This window comes from Lactuca virosa, chromosome 1, assembly GCF_052849685.1.
Source record: "Lactuca virosa cultivar CGN04683 chromosome 1, Lactuca_virosa_CGN04683_v6, whole genome shotgun sequence".
Taxonomy (NCBI): domain Eukaryota; kingdom Viridiplantae; phylum Streptophyta; class Magnoliopsida; order Asterales; family Asteraceae; genus Lactuca; species Lactuca virosa.
Genome location: NC_136426.1, coordinates 174,675,878 through 174,691,769, shown reverse-complemented (window position 1 = coordinate 174,691,769; position 15,892 = coordinate 174,675,878).

Below are 15,892 nucleotides of genomic sequence, written 5' to 3'. Positions count from 1 at the left end.
GTTATGGATCCTTTACTTATCATATGCTTTTTCAAAAAACATCTCTCCACATCGTACCAAGGAAAAGACTAATCACCATGATCAGATCACCTGGAAGAGTGAGAAAGGGTTGTCAAAATCTTGTATTCATTCAAATAACGAATGCCATTGTATCCTTGCAAATCGATTTAAGTTTTGAAAATCCTTTTCACCACCTTGTTTCTAATGTTCCTCTTTAATTGATAGAGTATCATCTTACCATAACCCTCTTTCTCAGTTTAAAAACAAGAAAAATATCAACAATTTGGTTGGATTGCAGTTATTTATCCGCCAGTGGTTTTTACAGAAATGACGTCTTCCATATCTTTGCTCCTTCCATAATCATTTTTTTAATACGATATACCGATAATAGTAAGTTTGACATTAGGTTTTGCAAGAGGAGTTGCAAAATTCCAAGTTGAATGCCAATGAAGACGCTTATCTATATCTTATTACAAAAATTGATTATAGAAGGAGGAGAGATATGGAAGGTGTCGTTTTAGTAAAACCACTGGCGGATATGTAACTACAACTCACCCAATTTCTTGCTACTTTTCTTGTTCTTTAACTAAAAAAGAGGGTTTTAATATGATACTCCATTAATTGATGAGGAACACTGGAAACAAGGTGATGAAAATGATTTTGAAAACTTATATTAATTTGAAAGAATACAATCTCATTGGCTATTTGAAAAGATAAAGGCTTCCGACTACCTCTCCTCCAAGTGAGTCGGTTATGGTGATTGGGCTTTTTGATGATATGTTGTGGAGGGATTTTTTTGACAAACATATGATAAGTGAAGGATCCATAACAATATTGTGTGTGTGTTTGGGGGGGGGGGGTATCATCTAAATTTGAAAGATGGTGTGAAGGAGATGATATAGGATGACGAAGGAAGGGAACATATGTAGATGGTGGTGGAACAAGATCTACGTTTTTTTAAAGGCTAGGATTTTGTCAGTAGATATGTTGGTGGTGGTAGAGGAGACTCGGAACGATTTCTGACAAAAATAAAGATGGTATAAGAGATTTGGGCAGAGACGGAGGTGGTTGAAGGTGGTGGCGGCAGATTGTGGGAACAAACAGTGGTGGGGGCAGGAGAAGATGGATGTGTGTATGTGTTCATGCATGTAGGTGTTATGAAGAAAGTGTGTATATTCTTGAGAGAGTGTTTATGCATGTGTTTTGAATAGACAAAGTAAGACACTCACTTAGGGGTGTGAGAAGCCTACAAATGGGTAAAGAAAAGTGTTTTGGTTAAGTCTAAAAATATCAGAAAATAGATACTTTTAAAACCTTTTAGCTATAGAGGTGTGAGTAAATATATGATAGAATGACATCTATTAGATATAAAATAACAAGTTCTATAACTTTTTCTTTATTAAAAAACTATAATGGACCAAATTTCCAAATATGACATAAAAAAAGGTAAAATGAAAGATGTTTTGAAATATAAACATTAGTATGAACCTATGAAGAGTTCATACGTTGAAAGATACTAGACGTTCTTAAACAAAATAAAAATACATTTCTTGAAAATAATACACTGATACGAGTCAAATGTATGTATATTTGTTTAATTATTATGAGATTCAAAGAAATTTTCTAAAAATAAAGTAATTTAATAAAAATAAAGTAAGTTGATAAAATACGAATAGGAGAGGTAAATGATATATGGTATTTAACAAGCTACATGTATTGATTAGTTTATGTTATATAGTGAGACTAAACTACATGAAATGAAATTAATGAATTATTATTTCCTTTTAAGAAATTAGATTGCGTAAATGTCAAAAGTAGCCTTATGTGATGGTTAAAATATAATAAATGATTAGGTACGAAACAAGATTTGGATTGTAAGGAGAAGTGGAGTAGAGATTAGATGCTAAATGATTATGTTTATGAAACTCTTTTCAAGAGTAACTAGTATATTTACCATCTGTTTATAGAAGTTAAAGCATCCTAAATGTTTTATGTTTATGAAATCTTTTCAATAGTAGCCAATATGTTTTAAATAGTTTATGAAAGTTAAAACATGCAAAATGTTTATGTTTATTAACTAAAGAGTAACTATTATGTTTTAAATGGTTTATAGAAGATAAAGCATATTAATGTCTTTCAAGTTAGATATAATTTATAATTAAGAATACTTATATCATGACAATTGAATGTGAGTAACTCGTCAAAAATAAACCTTAAAATCCTTTTATTAATTATCCAAGTGTATTCTTTAAATCTCTTATCTCTATTCTAATAAATGAATAGATTTATTTTCCTATTGACAAGTGTCATTATATTAGACATCCTCATTAATACTATATGTTCCATATTATGTCACTTGCTAACATATTAACTATCCTTTCAATTTTTAAATTTTAAATTTCCCACCGTAATTAAATTAAATTTTTAAATTTTTCACTTTAATTATATTAAATTAATAACATTAGATTAAAAAATAAAATAAATTTTATACAGATTATAAAGTGATATTACTTCACGTATTTATTTAAATCAACGATTAATTTTATATAAAAAAATATCTTTTAAGTACTAATTTATTTAAAATAATTGATTAATAATTTTAATTTTTTAATATGAAAGTTTAATTAAATTTATAACCGTGGTTTTCACGGGTTATAAACTAGTTAACACTAATATAATACATTCACTATCAAATAAAGAACGGACATGCAAGAAAGTGGCGTGCATGATAGGACAATTCGGTATATAACTTTTTGAAAACCCAACAATCAAGTCAACATATGACTATTCTAAGCATCGTCCTCGAACAAGAATTACTAGTATTATTATTGGAGCTAAAATTAATTTAGGTTATGCAAATGAGAAATTTACAAGCGGTAATTAAGGGTCGAATCAAGGGAGCTTATCGGTAACAATTTACTTCTATATAACTGAGAGAATGAAATTAAATAGTAGTAATTGCTTTGTAAGAAATAATAAAATAAACAATATAAAAAAGCTTGAATTCAATAATTGAAAAAATGATCATTAGTGGTTTCAGCCCTAAATACAGTTAAGTAGAGTTTTGTTTAATTATAGGTTTTCTGTTTGTCCATGATACATAGAGATAACTGTATTAATTGTTCCTAAATCTAGATACGAATTAAGCATTCTGCAATCCTCGTCCTCCACACCGTTGTGGATGTTTTGGTAAGGTAGGGATGATTGCAAAAAAAAAAAAAAAAGTCTACTTAAACCTAAAAGACAACTAATTTAATAGAAACATGTAACAAAATAAATATCAAACTATTAATAAACACAACTTAATTACAAATAAATATAAAACAATTCATAAACAAAAACTAATACAAAAAAAGAGAACCTGTTCCTGGTCAATCGGTCATGATACACACGTTGCCTAGCCAACTATCGTTTTCGTTGATGAACGTTGAGGGATGAAAGGATGAATAGAAAATGGTGGATCAATGGAGTATTTATAGGTTGAACAGAGGTATTCGGTTTAGGTTTGTGGCAATGTGGGATGAAGTAATTAAGGTTTTGTAACTAATTAGGAATGTGTATGGTTTGTGTGGGGAACAAGCAAACGTTGTGATGATATGAATTAAGGTGAAAGCCGGTTATTTTTGTAGGTGCATAACAAATATGGTTTTGCATGGATTTATATTTATGAAAGTTGTTTTTTTGCTATATATGGTTTTAATGGTGAATGGTGGTGGGTTTTTAAGATAAATGCCGTGAAGTGGAAGAGTTAGGAAGCTTAGGCGTGGGGTCCAAGAAAAAATACATGGGTGAGGTGTGTGTTTGTGAGAGTTCAGTGGTCTTGAGAAATTAAATATTCTCAAAAGCTAATGTTTTGTGTATTAGCCGCATGGTCGGTCTTGAGAAATTAAATATTCTCAAAAGCTTAGGACGAACAAAAAAGGGTCCTTATCGTTATTATAATTTTTTATTTTTAATTAAATTATATATTGAAAAAAAATTGGATCATGTGCAGCTGCCCATTTTACCCCCCCCCCCCCCTTCTTCCCCACTCAACGCCCCCCATGGTGTTAGGCTATCAGGAGTGGGGGAAATAAAGGACACGTGATGCTGACTTGGATAGCCAAGTCACGCGTGAAGACCGTCTGGGTGTCTGATGGCTTGGCTGAGACGTGGCTGGTAAGACGCATGAAGACAACCAATCAAGAAGAAGAAGGGGCTGGCAATGGATTTTTGACTATTTTCTTTGTTTCTTTTTCTTTTTCTACTGTGGACCCAAAAAATAAAAATAAAAATTATTTCATTTTCAATTTAAATTACATATACTACAACTATAAATAATACTTATTTTACATACATTTTACACTACAAAAACACATAATCTCTTCCCATTTTCTTTATTTTTTTCAACCTGTAGATCCAAATCAAAATACCCTACCCACTACAAACACCCAAAACACTCCAAATGATCCATTTGCAAATATTAGTTACATGTAATTAAATCTCGACTCGAACAATTTAAGCACATTTTTAAAAATTCAACAACAAGTTCTCGAAAAATATTGCAATTAGATTCTATGTTTTTTTTTTGGAAAGGGAACTTCCCTAACGAGGGTTTCCGAGCCAGCTTTCGCGCACCGACTAATCCCCTGCTGCAAACATGAGGCTTTGTCTCATGCCCTGGAGTCATTACAGGCGAACCTCCATGGCCACAAGGGCTGAGTGGTGCCAGGATTTGAACATGAGTCAATATGTTATCCATCATATCTTCCACATGTCTTACCAAGTCACCACAACCCAAGTGGTTAGATTCTATGTTTTTAGGGTTTAGGGTTTATGTTTTTTTTAGTAATTTAGGTTTAATTTTCTATGTTTTTATGTTATTTTAATAAATTAGGTTTAATTTTCTATATTTTTTATGTTTTTTTAGTAAGTTAGCTTTAGATTTCTATTTTTTTAGTTTTAAGTTTCTATGTTTTTTAATTAATGTAATGTGGTTTCAATTAATGTAAAATATTTTATTATGTTTTAAACTATGTTTTATTTAATTTAATCATAAAAAAATAAGAAATAAAAAAAAATTGTTGAGTGGTAACCATTTCCAATGTCTAGTGGGTTGGTGTTGGGTTGGTGGTGAAGCTGACGTGGCGCAGAGGTGGCAACACTTTTTCGGTGGGTTGGTGGTGACCATTCCTTATAGCCTTAGAACTAGTCATGGAATATATTTATTTATCCAAGCCATGTGGGAATTTGAGGTTTTTGCATGGTTTTTAGGTATAGAGATTAGGAGAGTGTTTATGTTTAGATGTGGGATGAGTATTGGTGTTTCAAGTGGGTTAACGGTTTTTTTTTTCGTTTGTAGAAACATAAGACAATATTAAGTAGGTTGTCAAAATTGTATTACGAAAAACCAACCAACATGTTATCAACCGAACCAAAAAAGTTGGTAGGCAATATATTTGGTAACAAACATGTTTGGATGGTAGTGTCGTACCAATTGAGCAATCTTGGTATGGTAATGATACAAAAATTTTAATACCTTGGTAATACCGTACCAACCAATTCATTCATATATATATATATATATATATATATATATATATATATATATATATATATACATAAACGAAATCGTATAAGTCAGTTGTTAATTCTGTTTAGTGTTTACAGTGTTAAGAACATTATATAAGTTATTTGGTCTTATTAGTCAATAGTTTTACCATGTTAAATCATAAAATTAAAACGTTACTTTAGCGTTACTTCAATAGATTTTTTTTGAAAATTAAAAGAATTGTGTAACTAAGTTCTTTACTAAACATCAAAATTACCCAATTTATTTGCTTATTTTAAAATATTACAATAGAAAATTAAAGTAAGTCGGTATATACCATTATCAATTTGTATCAACCAAACTTTTTGGTAGCCAAATATATTATACGGTACCGTGGTACCGGTAGCAAATTTTTTGTACAAATTATAGTTGTTACCATATACTCCCTCCGTCCCAATATTATTGTCCACAGACAAAATGCTTAGTTGGTTAAGTAATAATGAGGGGTATTTTGGTAAAAATGTTATTTATTTTTAGAAGTTGACTATTATTTTGGGACAAACCAAAAAAGAAAGATGGACTATAATTTTGGGACAGGGGGAGTATAATTTAAGAAAAAACAAATTTGTACCTTACGAGTTTCACCTTTAATTTTAGGGAAAATGACTTATCAAGGTAATTAACTTTTCGGTATTTTCACATCTGGGTAACTATCTTTTTTTTGTACACATCTAGGTAACAAACTTGTTGGAAGTGTTCACATATGACCATTATGACCTGCTGTAGCAGGTTAAATCCTAGATGTGAACACTTTCAACAAGTTCGTTACCTAGATGTGTACAAAAAAAGTAGTTACCCAAATATGAACAAAACGAAAAGTAATAGTAAATTACACGAATGGTCCCTGTGGTTTGGGGGAATTTGTGTTTTTGGTCCCTAACTTATTTTTTTAACTCGGATGGTCCCTAATGTTTATTTTTGTTGCACGTTTGGTCCTTGTCTTACCTAACTTATTTTTTTAACTCGTAGGGTCTATTAATTTTTTTAAATATATAAAGAATAAATACATAAATAAGAAAATTAATTAAAAAAATTAATTAATAAGGGCACAATAGTCTTTTTAGGTAAGACAAAGACCAAACACATAACAAAAATAAACAGTAGGGATCATCCGAGTTAAAAAATAAATTAATTAAAAAATAAACAGTAGGGATCATCCGAGGAGATACAGATATATGAGGTCTATTAATTTTTTTAAATATATAAAAAATAAATACATAAATAAGAAAACTAATTAAAAAATAAATTAATAAGGGCAGAATAGTCTTTTTAGGTAAGATAGGGACCAAACGCACAATAAAAGTAAATAGTAGGGACCATCCGACTTAAAAAAATAAGTTACGGACCAAAAACACAAATCCCTCCAAACCACAGGGACCATTCGTGTAATTTACTCTTACTTTTCGTTTTGTTCATATTTGGGTAACTATTTTTTTTTGTACATATCTAGGTAACGAACTTATCAAAAGTGTTCACATCTAGGATGTAACCTGCTACAACAGGTCATAATGGTCATATGTGAACACTTCCAACAAGTTTGTTACCTGAATGTGTACAAAAAAAATATAGTTACCCAGATGTGAATATACCGAAAAGTTAATTACATTGATAAGTTATTTTCCCTTAATTTTACGGGTGGAACCACTAACTCTCTTTTTGAGATATTTTAGTTCAAAGTTAACTTTCAACCATTCAACCTATATATTTAATCTTTTTAAATCTTTAAATATCAAAATATTATTTTTCTTTCTTAATTATATTATTGTGTATAAACTTATTTATTAAAAACAAATATTCGAAATTTATAAATTATTTTTAATAAATTTTATCAACAAAATATCTATTAAATACTTATTTATGTTTTTTTTTATATAAATATTTATCGATCAAAATATTATTTTTCTATCATAATTAAATTATTATGTATTAACTTATCTATGGAAAAAAGCAGTGTTGTAAAACTCGCCGAGCTGGTCGATTACTCGTCCGAGTACTCCCTACCCGGCCCCTTACCCAGATGAGTTACAAAATCCGAGTACTCCCCGATCGACCCCTTACTGAAGCGAGCAGTGTTGTAAAACTCGGCCAACTCGATGATTAATATGTATAATATATTTAATGATTTGTTATTTAACACACACACACACATATGATTATTACTACATATATATCTTAAATCTTTAGTAATTATTCACGAAGTGAGACCATTGTGTGTTTTTCAGTTATTGTGTATTCACATGTATCTAATTTTGTTATATATTTCAATCAACTTATGATTTTAACTTATGATTTTGACATATATAATTTCCCTAAAAATATTTCGACATTAATTACCGAATCCGAGTACTCCCCGAGTACTCGCTACTCGGTAGTCGGCCGAACAGGTACCGAGTAGCGAGTTCTACAACCAAGGAAAAAAGTAAAAGTTTATATATCATTATTAATAATTTTTATCATTAAAATATCTATTAAATATATTAAATCAATGTCAATACAATAATGTTAGAGAAATTAAATTGTTTTTTATTTTTTATGCCTACAAATGTTCCTACCCAATAAAATTATGACAAGTGTCATTATTCTATATTTATATTAACTCATTAAGGCTATATTAGGAATATATCAAATAAAATTAAATTGAATGGTGATTTGTCATAACTTCAGTGGGTAGGAATAAAATGTAAGAGGTAATTTAATTTCTCATAATGTTATCATTGATTTTTTTTTTCGTAACCTAACACATATAGATTTTAGTTGGTTTGTTAAAGTTCATGTTTCTTTGCCACAAATATATAGTTAGACGAAAATTTTGAATTTAAAAGATTATTTCTTACGAGGACGTGTAGACACGAAATTTCAAGTTAAAATTATATTTTTAACCTTTTATAAATTAATTTGATTAATTTCTATTTTTAAGGACGATTTCAAAATATTTTTAAACTAGAAAACTACAAATTTACGATATGATATATTTATTCTAAATTCTGATGTTTGTTTAAACTTTAAATTTAATGTTTACCTCTTAATTTGTTTTTGTTTTTTTGCATGATGATGATTGTTTAAACTTTAAATTTAGAATTTCTTTTTTTTCGTTCTTAACCTTAAAAAATAAAAGCATTGGTTAATTGAAAACTGGTTAATTGATTTTTTTTTCTTTAGGTTTAGGTGCAAGAAATTATCGTATTGATAGTCACGCTTAACCTCTCCAAACACGATTTCAAATAAGTTAAGTATCCATAAACGCCTCCAATCATTGCTTTTAAATCAATTCGAATAACTGATATACAATAAGTTTCATATAACCGATACATATAAAGTTTCGAGTAACAACTTTTTACACTTTACTATAATTCAAATATAATATATTTGTAATTTCTTGATTGATCTTAATCTTCCAACCAATTTTCTATATATATGCATCAATGTACTATGAATACGAAAAGCTATAACGTCTCAAAAATACTAATTAATTTTTTCTTTAAGTCAATCCAAAACAACTATTCATTCATTCCAAATCTGAAATCAAACACATGAAAATGTATCAAATAGTTATCAGAGTACAAAACAAATAAATGAGATGCGGATCATTGGTGGATGCGATGCAATCATGTTGAGCTCTTCCCATTGGAACCAGATGTACCTGAAAACATAAACATAAAATCATAAGCACAAAGCTTAGTGAGTTCGCCCTAAAATATCATATATCAAACAAGAACGGGCCCAACCCAACATATATGCTTCGGGCCCAGCCGACACATTCGGGCCCAGCCGACGCATTTGGGCCCAGCCCTATCATTCGGGCCCAACCCATAACATACATAATCGGGCCCAACCCATATAAAACATACAAACACATGCAAGTGTTGGGTTTTTATTCAAAAACTAGTTTCAAAACATGATATTTAGCAACAGAAGACTTGATCATTTTTTAATAACATAAACAAGTTAAATCCACCAATGATCATCTTATAAAGTTTGGAAAGAAAAAAACAAACATCAACCAAAGAAGAAGATGAAGAAAAAAGACAACCTTTTTAGTTCTTTGGATCCTCTTGGGAGGTTTGGAAGTTAATGAAGAATGATAAACTTTAGAGACACCAACAAAATCCAACTTGATGTAGATGCTAGTCTAAAACTTTTAACTCTTAAGCTTGAAGTTCATAACCAAAGTATGAACTTCAAGAAAGTGTAAAATGCAAGTAAACTCTAAGTATTCTACCAAAACTATAGAGAGTAAGAGAGGTGGTGATGGATTTGGCCATTGTGCAAAAAAATTAGGGAATCCAAGATGAAAGTCTTTCCTTTAAAGCTTAATCTTTATCCAAGGGACTTAACACTTTAAGTCAATCATGCACCTAAGACGTAATTGTCCCCCTATGCTTTAAGCCATACCATACTTTTGATTAAACTAACCAAAAGCCCATGCCTTCTTTTGTCGTCTACATATTTCGAAAATAATGACAAAAAGGAAGACAAGATTATATATTTTATAAACTAGTTTATAAAATATAAACTTTCACTTTTTGGTAAAAGGAAAAAGAATTTATCTAGTCCAAAATGTTGTGCATGAATTATTAATTCATACCATATAAATTATGTAATATTACTTGCTAATGGAAATTATTATTTCCTAGAAATACATAATCTCCAATTTAATTATAAGAGTTTATTGAATATTTATTAAAATCAATTTCTAATAAAAATCAATTGTATCAAGTTGTTGTTAGTGTGACCCATTAGTATCATATGTTAATTAGCAATATCATTTTAATATGATTCTTGAGCATATAAGATCTTTCAATCTCCCATTTGCACAAGATTCATATTAGACGGATATAAACAGTGGTGGACGTTTAGCAACATTTCATTGTCCCTATCAACATACAACTTTGTGCCATTCTATCAATGCCCAATTCCCAAAAAGCTCCAAGCTACAATTGGTGTATAAGGTAAGTTTATCAGATATCCCTTTGTCACAGATATCATGTTAAACATGAGATACGGATCGCAATCAATCTCATTTGGTGTTCAACTTTTGGTAAGGTGCCTTAGATGTCTAACTCTCAATACATAAGAGGAACAAATCTAATCATGACTACATAAGCCTCTTCCATAGTTCATACCATACCTGAAATAGCTTTTATAATTGCCCGATTAAGGACCAGTGTTTGACCATATCTAAGCATAGTACTCCCTACACTTAAGTCCCACTATGCATCTCAGGTGTTAAGGATACAAATATAGTACCTTTGAATCAAGTATCATTCATGATAGTGGTCCATGAGATGATCTTGATGTGGGTCAGTTCAATACTAGTTCTATGACAAGTACCTATGAAACTTGGTTACAACACATTACCTACCTTCAGCTGGTGAAAGTCAACCAATCCAATTCATATTAGTCTTACTTTATAATTGCTCCCACAATTATAACCAACTATGAACCTTTAGAATAATAAGATTATTCATGGATTAAACATGTTAATATATAACACAACAAGTATTGATGTTATGATCATATCCCAATATATCAAAACACTATATATTAGTTGTTGTTACAATATTCTAATATCTAAATATTAATCAAAATACCATTTATAGAATAATAAAGTCTTATAGCTAAAATGTGAGCATTCATACTTAGCTTTAGAAGAAAGGCTTAATTAATGAGTTCGACTAAGATTAATTTGTGTGAATTCTGTGAATACTATCATCTCCATATTTGACTTTACTCTAGGCATAGTTAAATATATTGGAGTATATGATTGGTGTTCTTTTGTGACATAGAGTCTCTTAGCTCGATTAAGTATACTCTTGAAGTCACTAAGATTTATGTGTGATCCTTGAATGGCATAGATCAACATAGCTTTTCAATGAACTCATTCATCCAATCATATTAGATTTCAACTTCTAAAGTAGTGTATTCTTATTTTGTAGTATATTGTGTCATGTTGTTTTGCTTGGACCTCATTCCAACTAAACTTACTCTTCATCCTTCAATGAAGTCATAATCCAATTATAATTCATAATTATATATACATTTGTTTAGAATCAGAATGTTATGTAGCTCTTTACATAAAAAAATTTATTCTAAACTAATTGTCTCATATACATTCTCTTAGTTCTTCCAAAGTACTCTTAGAATGTTCTTATAGTAATCTAGTGACTAAGCCATGTATTCAATTGGTGTATTATGATATGCTCCTAGCATGATCATATACTAGGTCTTATGCATAATATGGCATAAATAATGGATCCATTTGCCAAGAAAATCGAATATAAATCATTTCATCTAGTTCAAACCTATGATCTAGGTCCTTTTGAGGCTGACTCAAACTTAATGTCATGCGACAATGCTAAGGTTCCTGCAAACGAATCTTCTATCTTGATCTCTTTCAAGATATCATCACTATATGCATAAGTATATAAAAATTTTAACATTTATTTTATCCATCCATATAGATTTTACATTCCAAGAATGTATCTTGTGTTGGATTAGGTGTATAAGCCCATAACTATAATTGGTATGTACTTGACCCGATACAGCATGGTCCATTTGGCTTGTAACACTCTGGAACAATTTGATAGGATGGATATTTGAGAAAGAGGTTATTGTGATTTATTAATATATTATAAATATAGTATATTAATTGAGAAATCATATTATTTAATTGGTATTGATCAAGAATTAATTTGGAATTAATTTAGTGATCAAAAGAGACTAATTAAATTAACGGGGACTGATTGTGTAAATCAGTGATACATATGGTTTGGGCTATTGATCCATGATGGACTAAGCTTATGTGAAAGTCCATGAAATATTAGTCCATATGAATTATGGATCATAAGCCTAAGTGTAAGAATTAGGGTTTGCTTATGACTCTTGGAATTCTACACTATATATGAATTCCCCAAAAGCCAAAATCGTGTACCTAAGTGTTCTTAGAAGCCATAAACTATTTTGTGTCTCCAAACCTCTCTCTCAAGTTCTTCCTCTTGTTCTTGGTTTGTCATAAGACATTTGAGGCATCACACTTGAGGTGTTAGGCTCTTGAAAGACCAATTCCTACAAGCTACAACAAAGAGGTAATCTTCTAACTTACTTTTATGATTCATATGTCAAATTGTATGCTAGTTGTAGGTTTCAAGCTTTGGAAATTTTGTTGCATGTATAACTAGAAAAAAACTTAGATCCAAAGCTATTAGGGTTGTATGTGCACCATAGAAGTGTTATAGTACACAAAACCCATCATCTTGGTCTTCCTATGTCTTTCATTTTAGAAACACATTCCAAGTCAAGGTGAAAAAGTTTGGCATGGTCAGAATGTAATTTCTTATAATTAAGTATGTCTCACTCATACAAGATTAGGAATGTCACTATGCTCCCACTAGTTCTTAGTAAACACACATGTTCTATTCATTTTGATATAAAAGCATACCTTGTAGTTTTATATTTAAATGATGATTGCAACATTGAGATGTTTGCTTTATATCCACAAGTGGATCTCAAGCGCTACACATTTTGTTAGGGTAACATGGATTAAGAAAATCTCCAAGCTAATCTATATAGATACCTTCTAGTATATGTCTATTAAGAAATTGGTATTTCTTAAAATCTATTTGCTATATCTCATATTGAGAATATGAATTTATAGTAAACAATATCCTTGTTGATCTTAATCATAGTTACTTGTGAATTTTTTTTTATCATAGTCAATTTCATGAGTATGATAAGGACCATAGTCAATTACATGAGTATAAGAAAAACTTTTATAACAAGTCTTGCTTTACATGTGTATGATTATCCATGTAATGTATTCTTTCTATAAGAATAACTTACTTCTTCTAGCCTTGCTATAGAGAAAAAGTTTAATCAAGACCACACTTGATTATCATACATGGATTATATCTCATGTTCATGACTCTAAGTCATTAATCAGATTCAAAATCTGACATAGCATCTTGGTATTTGATGGATTTGCTAGAAATCATCAATGAAAACTCATCAATGAGAGATTCCACATTTCTCATGTCATAGATGATTTATACCACTAAAGTGAACAATTTGTGTTTGTGAATAGCTATTATTCAAGTTTAACAGTTCTTGTTAAAACCAGTGCCAATTGTAACTACATCAGGTCATTGTTCTTGAACTGCTTCACGTTCCATGTACCTCCCAATCGATTTGTCATTAGAAGCTTTCCTTTCTACTAACTTCAAGTTCCATGTACCTCCCACTTAATTTGCCACATTTAGAGTATTATACAAATATGTATCTAGTAGATTTTTGGTTTAAAAGCTTTAGTCCAACATAGGCTTTAAAGCCACAAAAAATTTGCATAAGATAGGGATGTAGCCTTTCCATACAAAATCTTATGAATAAAATGTTATTACTACTAGTTAGTTGGTGTTTGTACTCAAGATACAATTGATAGTGTCCTAGGTGTTGTCCCAAGGAAATAAAAGGAGGACATTTTTACAAATTAGAAAGTAAATCATATCAAGTAAGATTTAATTCATCATTTATTATCATTAAGGCCTTAGATAGCTCTTACCGGTTTGTATCACAACTTTATATTTGAATACCTAAACAAAAGATTTTACAATTATTTTTAACATGTAAAATATAATTTACAACTACTATAGCTGTAAATAAAGTTGATTTGGTATCTTGTGCTAAATCTTGGACGTTCATTAGAAAGGAAGTCACCATAGTGTATAGTTCCTTAATAATTATTTTCTTTACTACTCAGTGAAAATATCATTAGGAATCTTTTATATATAAATAAGATTTACATATGTCAAATAAACTACATTATTTTCCTTCAAATATCCCTTTCTTGAAGTTGGAATATGTGAATTTCATTTATATAATAAAGATAACAATGTCAAAAATGAGTTTGATTTAAAACAAGTATAAGTCAAAAGTATTTTGCAGATAGAACTTGTTATTTATAAAACAATGATATTTACTTTATAATTCTCATTAAGATATCTAGTCTCATAAAAAGAATTCTAATCATTTCCGAATATGAAGGTGATCGTTATGAAAAAATGATTTAAGTAAATAGTCAATCATTCATAAATTAAATCCAGACACATATTTAAGCAAGCTAAATTAAAACATACATTGTTTTATATTACAAGTACATTATGTTCTTAGCATAATTAATAAACTAAAATCCAAGAGTGTAGTTCCAACTTGATTGTGGTCCACTGATTACTCTTCAGTAAATATCTGCAAGCCATTCACAAATATTAGATTAACATTTAAGTACCAAGTACCTAAGTGTTATATGAAAAGTATAAGTTCTATCTAGTAGATACCTGAAGTACTAGTCTCTTCCAGACTTTCTTTCCAGATAAAAGGAGAAAATCCTCTTCCAGCATCCAGTTTCTCCACAAAAGAAACAAGATCTATTTATGTGGGCCTGACCTTCAGACGACAATTGAAGAATTTGGGAGAATTGCTTCTTGTTTAATCTCTTATTCTTTTTTGATTCCATCTGGAATGTTATTGTAACACCCGGATTCGAATCGCTTCATTATTTCGGGGCTACGGCCCGATCATCAGTTATCATAAGGCTTGGGAGCTTGGGGAAGAAAGGTTTTGGCCCTTTCTGGAATGAGGTTGTTGAATTCTAAGTGATCCGAGTGGTCGATTGTGTTTCGGAGCCTAAGGGCCATAATTGTAATTTGTTACCTTGGTCCTTTATGAATTTTGGGCTTGGTTCGAGAAACTTCAAGGTTTTGATGGGTTACTAGAAGTGTAGGTCTTCTCGCCACCTTTCCGTGGATATAAAGTTCGTCGGAAACGAACTTAGAATGAAGAACTTATGGCCTTTGGAAGAATTTAGGGTTTTGGGAAAAACCCTGGTATGCAGGGAGTACATGGGTGGTACGCAGGGCGTACTCATGCGAGGGCATTTACGCGGTGCGTACTTTGGCGTACGCTTAGCGTAGTCAGCAGTCTTGGTCGCGAAGGTTCGGCCTCGTACGTCGAGCGTACGAGGAGTACGTTGGGCGTACGAGGGGTGTCTAAACCCTAATTTTTAATCATGTGTACCCTATTTAAACATCCTTATTTCTTAGGGTTGGCCTCCTTATTAGCCTCTAAAGCCCCAGAAACCCTAAAATCGAGTTTTAGCCTCCATTGTTGGGTGTTTGAACCTTGGGTGAGGATTTGGTGTTCATTGGTGAATTAAGAAGATGAAGGAGGAGCTTGAAGACTCATTGTTTGAAGGAAAGCTTTGAGACCCAACAATTTCACCTCCTTTTGGTAGCTTGGGAGGTATAAAGTCCC